Source organism: Helianthus annuus, chromosome 1 (assembly GCF_002127325.2).
Source record: "Helianthus annuus cultivar XRQ/B chromosome 1, HanXRQr2.0-SUNRISE, whole genome shotgun sequence".
Classification (NCBI taxonomy): domain Eukaryota; kingdom Viridiplantae; phylum Streptophyta; class Magnoliopsida; order Asterales; family Asteraceae; genus Helianthus; species Helianthus annuus.
The window spans coordinates 83,318,754-83,330,813 of record NC_035433.2 but is presented as its reverse complement, the minus strand read 5'-3'; the positions used below and the strand labels follow the sequence as shown (position 1 = coordinate 83,330,813).

At 34.0% G+C, this 12,060-nt stretch overlaps 1 long non-coding RNA gene and 1 other non-coding gene across 2 annotated transcripts; one reads left to right on the top strand and one right to left on the bottom strand.

Annotated features, from left to right (window-relative positions):
* Nucleotides 1-827: 827 nt before the first annotated feature.
* LOC110873496 lies at nucleotides 828-5,173 on the top strand. The gene is made up of 6 exons (XR_002555207.2): nucleotides 828-1,017; nucleotides 1,909-2,051; nucleotides 2,200-2,313; nucleotides 4,422-4,538; nucleotides 4,619-4,769; nucleotides 4,849-5,173. It is a non-coding gene; the product is annotated as an uncharacterized LOC110873496 (long non-coding RNA).
* TRNAP-UGG lies at nucleotides 2,830-2,901 on the bottom strand. Its single transcript has one exon. It is a non-coding gene; the product is annotated as a tRNA-Pro (tRNA).
* Nucleotides 5,174-12,060: the final 6,887 nt, after the last annotated feature.

The window sequence follows — 12,060 nt, the reverse complement described above, 5'->3', positions numbered from 1 at the left end:
GGGGTGTTGGTAGTGGGGGTGGTGTTGTGGTGGTGGTAGTTCAGAGAAGAGATAGAGAGAGAGAAAAGAGAGAGGCACAGGGGTGTTAGAGAGAGAGAGGGGGGCAGATTTTTGGGTTTAATTATTTTTGAGTAAACTACCATTTTGGTCCCTGTGGTTTGGTCAATTTTGCCACTTTAGTCCAAAACTCAAACTTTTTGCATCTGGGTCCCTGTGGTTTCAGTTTTATTGCCATTTTGGTCCAAAAATGAAATCAGGTCATATTTGTCTTCTAAAATCCTGTTATTTTGTCATTTTCCGCAGGGGCAAAATGATCATTTCTTTTTTATAAATAAATACCATATTTTATAAGACAAATATGACCTGATTTGCCCCTGAGGAAAATTATAAAATTGCAGGATTTTATAAGACAAGTATGACCTGATTTCATTTTTGGACCAAAATGGCAATAAAACTAAAACCACAGGGACCCAGATGCAAAAGGTTTGAGTTTTGGACTAAAGTGGCAAAAGTAACCAAGCCTCAGGGACCAAAATGGCAGTTTACTCATTATTTTTAATCAATATTACTCTATAATAAAGCCATAATGACTAAAATATCTCGGAGCATGAAGACAAAATAGCAGGTTCTTTTTTGAAAATCTAACCTGATTTAATTTTTGGACAAAAATGGAAACAAAATACAAATCACGGGGACTCAGATTTAAAAAGTTTAAGATTTAAACTAAAATAATAAAAGTGACTAAACCACAGGAACCAAAATGACAATTTACTCCAAAAGAAATCACAAAAGTTACACTTTTAGATGTGGCCCACCCTTTCAAGCCCTAATTGAAAATAAAATTAAACATTCCCGCTTCTATCTTGGCTCGCTGTCTCCCCTTTCCCGCTACTCATTCCAGCCCTAATATTCCCACCAAAGAAATCGACCAGCCGATGAGTAGGCGACGACGAAGATAGAGGCCAGAAGCTGCGTTCCAGACGGTGGTTTCAGGCGGCGCTTCAAACTGTGAAACCGGTAAGTTGATCTGATCCCAATCGTAAACCCTAAGTCCCTAAATTTCATGGTAGTTTTGTAAAACCTAAATTTGACTGAAACTGTGAAATGTATTTAGTGTTTTTTTGCTACTATAAGTGTTTTTTGTTACTATTAGTGTATAAATGTGAAATTTATTAGTGTTTTGCTGAAGTATTGGATAAAAAATCGAATTCCGGCCATATTTTGACGAATTTCTGCACATTCCGGCTAACTTCTGGTGGTGTAAGAAGTAGATTTATCCTGGTGGCTAAGTTCCGTGATGTTGCAGAGGAGGTGGTATTGCCGGTTTGTGAGGGAGATAGTGAGGAAGATGATAGTGTTTTAAATAAAGAGACAGACTATTTAAATAGTTTTTACTCATTAGTGTGGGGGAGCTCAAGGACTTTGTTATATGCTACATATCATCTGTGTTTGATGAATCAGCCATTTATTGCAGCTGAAAATTGAATGTCATTTATATCTTTTAAATTATAAGTGCAGTCACTTTTCTTGTTAAATGACTAGGAATCTCTTCAGTATCGTACACACACATACATAATTACACTTGTTAGAGAATGAGAAATGCATCAAGTATGATAGTTTTCTGAATTGTGATTACATTTGGCCATCTTCTGAAACCGCTAAAGATTACATTTTGTATGACTGGTGGCCGCATGTGGGTTCCGTGCTGAACGCAACTGTAACGCAGGTGTTTAACACACCACTGTCGCACCTGATCTTGTATGACTGGTGGCCGCATGTGGGTTCCGTGCTGAGTGGATATGATTTGGGTGCACTGTTATGTTATAAATGTCAACACCAAAGTCAATCAATATAGTTTAGTTTCTTCTATCTCGCTGTTATGTTATAAAATGTGTTTTTTGCTTGCAGATTGTATAGAGAATTTGCCAAAACTTGTGGAGGATATCGTCCAGACATCTATCAACACAGGTCCTCGTGGAGCTTTACGACTGGCCCAAGGTATTCAAGCAGTCATTGGTGTTGGTGGCGAGTGGCTAACTGAATTATCACAGGTATATGCTATAATATACAGTATAGCTCATCATTAGCTGCTACTGAATGAATGTTTATACATGATATACAATATTCGTACATTGTTACATCAACTATATTCTAGTAAATTAAGTTTATATATGATTGATCTGGTGTAACATATTGCAGTCACGGAATTCACCTAGCAAAATACCATCACTGCTTCAGCTTGGATTGCTATCACCTGTTTAGCTCAGGAAATTACTCGAACGTATGGGTGCTACCTATATCAAGTTAGGTCAGGTGAGCTAGATTACTTCAGAATTTGTTACTGATCAGTAACTGATCCAATGAGTGACTCATGTTTATGAACTTTTGTCTTAAACTCCATTTGTGATAAAACGAATCAAAACTCCATTTGTGATAAAACGAATCAAATGGTAAATTTAATAAATTAAAAGAATGACTAAATTACCCATCTATCAAATAAATTAAAATAAATTTTGTGAGAGAATAGCAAATTTACGTTTGCATATTCAGGTAATGTAGCTGTTCATATTTGTCATGAAGTTGCATCTTGTCATGATTAATGCATATTAGTAAATGTACACAGTTGAAGTTGTAAACATTATCTTTATATATAATAGCACATGTTTGTTGAATATAATATCACTTTAGTAGGTAGATCTGTTTTTAAAGTCTTGAGTTGGCTTTAGCTCATAGATTATATAATTAAACAAAACAGTGGCATTTAAAATATGTATTATAAAAAGAGTAAGGGTTTTTTATTTTTTATTTATTTATTTTTTTAATAAAAAGGGGTCATTCCGAGAATCGAACTCGGGACCTCTCGCACCCAAAGCGAGAATCATACCGCTAGACCAAATGCCCACATGCTTTGTTGGATTATTCGGGTTTGTTTACGGGTCACGGGTCACGTAGCTAAACTCATGGGTTTTATTTGACTAAGTAGCTAACAAACTAGTAGATTAAGGGGTCATTATTTGGATCAATTCGTTGCTTTCCCTACAAGTTGTAAGGAAAAAGAAGTGGTCAGATTTGACCGAATTCACAGGGATCGCGGGTTGTTTAGAATTGTTTTTTAGCATGCGTTCTTTTTTAATTATAAATAGTGGTAGGTTTTCTTTGTTTCAGTAACCACTTGTAAATTCTCTTTTGAAGTTCAATATACAAAACTTGTCGCAAGTGTGTGTCTTGTGAGTGTAGAGTGTGTTATATTGGGCCTGAACCAACGTGCATTATGTGGCCTGTTTTTTAATTTATAATCACCATGAAATATGAGTGTACTAAAGTTAATATATTCAAAGTATGTGAAATAATTGAATTTGAGGTGGTTTTACTTTTAGTTCTAGACTTTTACGCTATAAACTCGGGTGTAGAATCATTGCTAAGCTAATAGTGAAATGTTTTATATTTTGCGGCTCTGTGCAGATGTTTAACAAATCTGCAAATTATGCTAGTGTCCTTAATTCATCAAAGTTGTTTGGTTAACAAATAAGATCTGCATGCTTAAGCGATACACATACATACTTCATCATAGACAAAACTTAAAAACTACTTCTGCAGCGTAGTGTAATTACTTGAAGAATAGGAAGACCTTGAAATACCTCACTGCAAGCCTTGGTACAATTAATTGGAAGATCCTTACTATACCAATTTTTTCCTCAGATTAAGGTGACATATTTTATAAATAACCAGAAAAGTCTATGAAATACCCACAAACCACCATGACACAAATGCAGAGCGCCTTGCATCACACCCTTAATAGTGTTGATTATCTTGTAAACATATTAATCGCTTGAGGTAGTAATGATTCATAATCATGTGGATTTTCTTATTTAGATCTCCTTAACACTAACAAGGGAATGTCCTTTGTGTGTGACTTATAATCCAGAATCATGCACAGATGCATTCAACAGGCACTTTAGTGTTTTTCGGTTTTGATCTGTTCTCTAGGTAACTGTTTTAGCTTGAGTCTTGACGTGTTGGCTTCTGACCCGCTGACCCATATGCTGAACCAGATGACCCGTAAACGAACCCGAATAATCTAACAAACATGACATAAAAACCTTATGAACCGTCGCCGCCCAGGTTGCCAGATTTCATATGCGGTTACTGTAGATAAGAATCGATGTTCTTTGTTATTATAGCGTAATATACTTATATGTTTTTATCAATATTGTAGGTTTACAGACAAAATGGTAAAAAAACGTGTGAAGGATATATTTGACCAATGAACGCGTGAAACTTCACATGACCTTAACATTTTCCCCTTATTTATAGATGAAAACATTAGTGGGTTGGGTAGCGAGTCAAAATGAGTGATATGGTGCTCGATTTGATGCAAATTATTTTTTTCCCAGACTCACCCCTAATTTTTATCATTACAGCATTGGAACACCGAAAAATGGCAAAAAAAATCAATAGCCGGGAGAGCAAACCGCAAATATGACTTGTGTCGTCATACAGGCGGGTCAATATGATTTGGTCAGCATCGTATCAACTTGGTAAGCTAATCATAATTATAAATATTATTAACTATCTCTATATTTTACACTTGTAATTTACAATACTCCTTTTTATGTAGGACAAAAGAGGGTAAAACAGTTGGATACAAGAAAGTATTGTTACAGACCCACGCCACTAAGAGGTGCAAAAAAATGTTACAAGATAGGGAGATAAGTGAAAATGATTTTGATTCGTTGGAGTTTTTTACCTACCGTGCAAAGCGTTTATATGTAAGCTCTCTTCTATCATTTATTTATAATTATGGTGTCACTTTTACCGGTTGATAACTTTCACTTGATAAAATTATAGGTCGCGTACTCGCAATAACTTAAAGACTTGTATGGGAGCGGAATTAGAAAGAGAACGAGAGGCTCGACAAAACATAGAAGCCCGTTTCGAACAATTTCAACAAGAGTGTGAAAAAGAGCGGGCCGACCAAGACGCATGGCGAAAAAATATGGAAGAAATGGTGAAAAACATCGGAAAGAAGTAAACAAAACTCTCGTTTTGTTAAGTATTGGAATGGTGAATTAGTTTTGAATAAAAAACTTGCTCTTGATTAGGATTTTTTGTGTGTTTTGAAATGTTTTCGAACTTTTGGAAGGTTTTAGAAGTTGCAGTTGTTTTGGAATTATCTATAATTTTGCTTGCTGCAATTTTTTTGGAATGCTTTATTTTGCTGCATTTTTTATACAAAAATGGTTTTTTAAAATATATTGTTAATTTGTCACAAATCTGTTGCAAAAAAGTTGTAGGAATTTTGTCGCAAATTTTAATTTCTAAGTTGTAGGAAATTTGTAGCTACATTAAAAACTATATTTTTTATTTGTAGGAAATTTGTCGCAACTGTGTAGGAATTTTGTAATCTGTAGGAATTTTGTCGCAGAAAAGTTTTATAATTTGTAGGAATTTTGTGGCAAGAATGTTTTATATTCTGTAGGAATTTTGTGGCAAGAACGTTTTATAATCTGTAGGAATTTTGTCGCAGAAAAGTTTTATAATTTGTAGGAATTTTGTCGCAAGAACGTTTTATAATTTGTAGGAATTTTGTCGGAAAAATAAAAAATTATGAATATTTTTTTAGTAATGTTATTAATCTTAAAAATAAAATATCATAAAATAATATACAAAAAAGGCAAAAACGTGGAAGAATTGTCGGAATTTTGCAAGAAGAGCGTTTTGTCAGTATTTTGTAGCAAATTTTGCGACGATAGATTTTGTAGGAATTTTGTAGCAGATTTTGTCGTATTTTTGTAGCTAATCTGGTTACCCACAAGTTTATATCCTACGAATTTTTTTGTAGGAAATTTGTGGGTAAGGCCAATTTCAGACAAATTTGCTACAAATTTGGTTGTCACAAACTTGACAATTTTCTAGTAGTGGTGTGCGGCTTGATCCATAGACTTTAACAGGAAAACAATTCGCCAGATCCACTGGCGGAGGTGTTGGTAGTGCCTTATGCTTCCGATTCCGAATGCTTCATTTTGGCTTTCCGGTGCCATATACAACAACTAGATTTTGCAGTTAAAAAAAATTAAAAACACATTTTCGATTTGACATAACAAAAATTAATTAAAAAATCAAACAAAAGCTAAGTAAGCTTGTAGAACATGTTTAAAAGAATATAAATGGGTATTTTTAGGTTATCTCATCTAGTGTCCTTAACGGGTCAAATGGGTAATCATATATTTGCAAATCATATTTGATAGAATAATATATAACTATTTATGATCATATCCAGACAAGAAGTGTTTTAGGTCAACCCAACTGACACTATTACAACCCCTATCAAAATTACCATTCTGACCCGTTACCAAACACGGTCTGACCGGCGTATTTTGCACCTGCACATACAAATAGATATTGATATAAAAACTTGAAGAAAAAGACATATAAACATACCTTTCTCCATAGGTTGCTTTGCCCAGGAACTGTGCTTTATAGATTTCTCATGTAACTCTGAGACGTTGTGATCACATATTTTAGGTCCCTACTGTTCTAGTATATTTTAAATCCTTGCTGTTCCAGTACCAAAAGGCAGCTTGCATTTCTTAAAAATAATCAGTGTGTTAGCAATAGTGTGTGGCAATGTACAAGTTGTTATAAAAAAAGGAAGTACCAATTATGTCCTTCAAGGAGGAAATATTAGGTACGATCGGTTTCACACTTGTCACGCTAGTGAGCCACGAAATTATCTGACATGGCAGCTGAGACGCCGAAAATGCATTAAGATAACAATTGACTTCTACATGGTCACCATTTTCACTGCAACCCAAAATATTCACAACTCTTAATACAAATTATGTAATCCAATTATTTGAATGGTAGTTTAGATACTATCCGAATACTGTAAAACATATATGTTGATAACTGGTCCGACAGACTACTATTTGTTAAAACTAAAGGACGCTTAAACATAACGAGTAGTGTATATTAAAGGCTACTATTGGTAACAGAACCAATTCGATTAATCAAAACAACATCATGACCTTCAAGTTGACTCCGTAAAACGTATTGAATATTAAAGACACCAAAAAAAGTTTGTTGACCTCGTAAAAGAAAAAACGTAGACAAAAAAAAAACTCGTTTACTAAAAAAAGCTGCTGCAAGTTCTGTGTTTGTGTTGCAATCGTGAACAATACAAACCTCTTAGATTATTGAAAAACCTTGTAGTATTGAGTATTGACTCCCAAAAGTGCAGCATGTAATTAATGTTTTGAATATGATCAGTGTTAGTATCTCCTTATGATTCACATCTTATGGGCTTTGCCAACCGTAAGAATCTCTACTACCATCTCCAATCTAAGTTAATCAACATCAATACAATTTGACTTTCAAGGTCAAATCGCTTAGTAATTCAGGTCATTTGTTAATAATGAAACTTGCTTGGCATTCATTTGCAATAGCTTTTCATGGTTGTAAAACAAGGTTTCCAAGGCCGAGTACTCCCCGAGTAGTCGCTACAAGGTAGGCTGCCGAGGCGACTTTCTTTGGCTCCGCCTAATTACTTGGAATCGGTCAAACGCGGTCAACCGAGGCCAAAATCGTATCTAGTAGGTCAACTTGGACCGAGTTTGACTTTAAAAATAATAAAACATAATTTCTATGCCTATCATATTAAAGAATGAATAATATTTTCACGTATTTTGTTATAGATATTAGTAAATTTATGTTATTTGACACGTATTTAATTTCCAAAAACTAATTTCTTTATAATTTAACATGTCCGAGTACTCCCCGAGTACTCTCCGCCTAGGCCGAGTACTCTCAACTCCCCGGTCGACCGACTAGGGAGCGCCTAACGACTTTTGCAACCATTTTGCTAGCAGTGTTCTCCCACATCCGGATAGACCATCGAAAAGAACACCTTCTAATATATTATGCAATGTTTTCACTGGAAATGAGTTGACTCAAATATAAATGTTTTTATGCTTATTATTATGTACTTTTAGTTGATCTACGTTTTAACGTAAATTTTATTTTTTTCCAGAAATAAGTCGGGTCATATATATTATGCTATGATTCTTATTTTTATGTGCATTTTAGTTGGTCTACGTTTTGAGGTAAATTTTCTTTGGAAACGAGTCAGATCAAATATAATAAGTTTTCATTTATACAGTTAAGTCACTTTACGTTTCGACACCACCGCAACCGCCTTACCATTCTTTAACTTAAAAACAATATTTTCTTGTGTGCTTATTTTTATGTACGTGTCGATATAAATTTAATTTGGTTTACATTTCGACGTAAATTTTCTTCGGGAGACGTAAATTTTCTTCGGGAATAGGTTTCCGTGCTTATTTTTATGTACGTTTCCAGATGGTCTATGTTTTGACGTAAATTACAAATTGCAAGTTGTGTGAATATTGTTTTCAACTTATTGGTTTTTTCTATCTTTCTTAAGTTTTTTTTTTTCTTTTTGAACTTTATTATTATTTTTTCTTTAGAGTAAACTGCCAAAATGGTCCCTGAGGTTTGGTCACTTTTGCCACTTTAATCTAAAATTCAAACATTTTGAATCTGAGTCCCTATGGTTTCAATTTTATTGTCATTTTCATCCGAAAGCAAAATTTGGTCATATTTTTCAGTTAACATCTAGCTTTTTGTCTTTTTCAACGGAGGTCAAACTTGTCAGATTTTTTTAATTTGTTATAATAAAATATTAAGAAAGCATTTTGCCCTTCATTAAAATGGAGGAAAAAGACAAAAAAGCTGGATGTTAGCAGAAAAATTTGACAAGATTTTGCTTTTAGATGAAAATGGCAACAAAATTGAAACCACAGGGACCCGAATTAAAAAGGTTTGAGTTTTAGACAAAAGTGACCAAACCTTAGGGACCATTTTGGCAGTTTACTCTTTTCTTTATGTTTAGTGTTTTAGTTTTAGGTTCCATTAACATTAAAGTTATATTTAAGATAGTGTTTACGTTTTCATTTACAATTATTTAAAATCAGCCCCTCCCGCTGTCCAATTTAAATTTATTTTATGGTTTTCGATCGATGTATGTATCTATAACATGTGTTAATATGCATTTAAGCATATTTCTTTCGGTTGCTATACTAAACCAAAATAGATATCGACCGAAACCCCGCAACGTAGCACGATTAATCTTATTAGTTTAAAACATAGTCCAGATCAACCCATTTACAAGCAAATGGGTCGAAATTGCCACCACAAACCCTATCCACCTAACTATTTTATACAGCCCATTTGAGATATGAAAAACGACCCAGTCAAACCTTTTTCGACAAAACTAAGAAAGTATGTTAGTCACACACTTGTTCTCCATTTTGAATATCAAAAGAATGTTGATGATCAAACTTAAAGTCTTTAATATCATTAATGCTAATTATATATATATATATATGGGAAGACTCATTTGAGAAGAAAATTTAATTGAGAAGAAAAAGAATAAAAGGGTCATTTTGTAAAATATTAAATAGTTTTTTTCACTTATCTTATTTATTATCATTTTTGACTAATTAATTAGTCATAAAGACTATTATCCTCCACACTAACTTTTTTTTTCTTACACACATCAAAAGTTATCCTACATATTTCGAAATTCAACCTACACGTTGAAATTTGTCCTACACAACTCGTAATTTATCCTACACTTTAAATTATTTTATTTTATTTTTTTGAAAAAATATATATTTTGAAGGTAACTTACAAAAAAATTAATGTAGTTAGCTATTAAAGAGGAAGATTACAAATTAATGACCTATATAGATTTACCAATGTACCCTTATACTAACATTAAATACTTAAATTAAATGAAGTAAAATAAAGTATTTTTATTGGTTGAAATTTCTTTTTTTTTTCTTCTTACAAAATATTTCTTCTCATTTGAACTCTCCACTATATATATATATATATATATATATATATATATATATGGGCTTGGCTATATAAGAAACTCTATCTTTTTTAAAAAAACTGTGCAAACCCATTGTCACCCATTGATTAACTTTCATCTAACTTGATCAATGGCTCTCATAATTTTTGTAACAATTAGATTTAAAAGAAATGTTATAATACACATTAGTCAACTGGAAGGGTATTTTTGGAAGTAAATTCCTTCTATTTCCATTGTCCAATCATATCATCTCTCTTTAATGCATGATCTTTCTCTCTCTTCATATCCATTTCAAAATCACAATCTCATCTCAAACTCTCTCAATTCCCTCTCTCTAAAATCACAGATCTCATTTTCTGCTCCCCAAATCAAAACCCTAGCCCCCATGACTTTCCATTCTCTCTACACAACACTTACAACCTGCAAAGCCTAGAGAGAGAGTGAGAGCCGTGAGAGAGAGTACCAGAGAAATCGAAAGAGAAAGAGAGGTCCAGAGAAATCGAACGAGAGAGAGAAAACTGGTGGGTTTTCAGCCACCCACGGCAGCAGCAGCAGCGCTGTGGCGGTGGTGTTGTAGACCGTTATGGTTGGGGCAGGGGAGGCGGTAGATGCACGATGAGTGAGGCACGTGGTGGTTGCAGATCTGGTGGTTGGTGGAAGGTGGTGGCTGGTTCATTCTGGGTTGTTGGTAGTTGATAGCGGTGACAGTGGATGGTTGTAGAAGGTGGTGGAGGGTGGGTGGTTGGTGGCGCCGAAGTTCGGAACGTCGTCGGAGTCAAGATCTAGTAATGGTTAATGTTCTCTCTCTCTCCTCTCCTCTGTCTTCAATCAAGATCTAGTAATGGTTAATATTCATGTATTTTAAATAAATCGAAAACTTTAGGATGAGATTTTGAACGAGATTTTTTGTTGGTTTGGTTGCTTGTTTAAGGATTTTGATCTTAATAAAATCGGGGTAAAAATGAAGGACCTGAACGAGCCAAACGACAGTGGTGAAAGCAGCAACTCCCCAAGCGGCGGCAGCCTGGATATCGGTGGCATTGTGGACCGGCGACATTAACTCGGATGTTGGTGGATTTGTCTCCATGGACATTAATGGAGAAAGCATGAACTTGTTGAGAAGATGTTAATGGAGAAGATGTAAAAACAAATAATGAAAAAGAAATATGGGGTTTGGTGATTTGTACAATGGAGTTGATGGGCATTAATTGATAAAGTCAAATCAACTTGGGAAAAGATCTTAGGTTGGGACAATTACTGATATACCCTTCTATTCAGAAAGGAAGATGATATGGCTATGGGATACGTGGACAGATAAGAGCCACATGTTGAGTTTACTAAGTTTCTTAAAAAAATGGGGTTTCTTGTAGAGCATTGTCCTATATATATATATATATATATATATATATATATATATATATATATATATATATATATAGAAAGTATAATGTACTTCAAGACTTAACCTACATTAACATACATGACAAAAAATATAACGTGCGTTATTATCATAGAACGTGCGTGATTATAGTCTCATGCGTGATTATGTGGTCCCATGTGTGATTATGTGGTCCCATGCGTGATTATGTGGTCCCATGCGTGATTATACCCCTGATCCAACGGTTACCATTGTCTCCTACGTGATGTATGATAAGGCTTTTTGTATGTTAACCTTACTCTATATATATATATATATATATATATATAGAGTTAGGTTCATTTGTGAACACTTCCCTATTTATGAACAAAACGAACAAATCCTGGCCATAGATCTTCTTAACTAAAACACAAGGGTAGGATTGTCTTTTAACATTTATAGTTTTATATTTAATTTTCGTTTTTATTAATTATGGCAGTTATCGGATTAAGATAACCACCCATGCTTTATCTTTTGTAAATTGAAATTCAATTAATCAACAAAAAAAAGCTGCGTCCATATTTTATAGTTCGTTCTTCAGATCCTCATCAAAGTTCAGTTTGTTCTTCAGATCATCAACAAACAATTGTTCAACGAATTTGTTCCACTTAAGATTTATTAATTATTACAGATACGAACGATTAGCATGTTGTTTCAGCGAATTTGTTAATCATCAGAGCTTTGAACGACCAGGAGAACATCATCAAGATATAATTTTAAAGCAATTCTTTTTACAAGTTTGTAT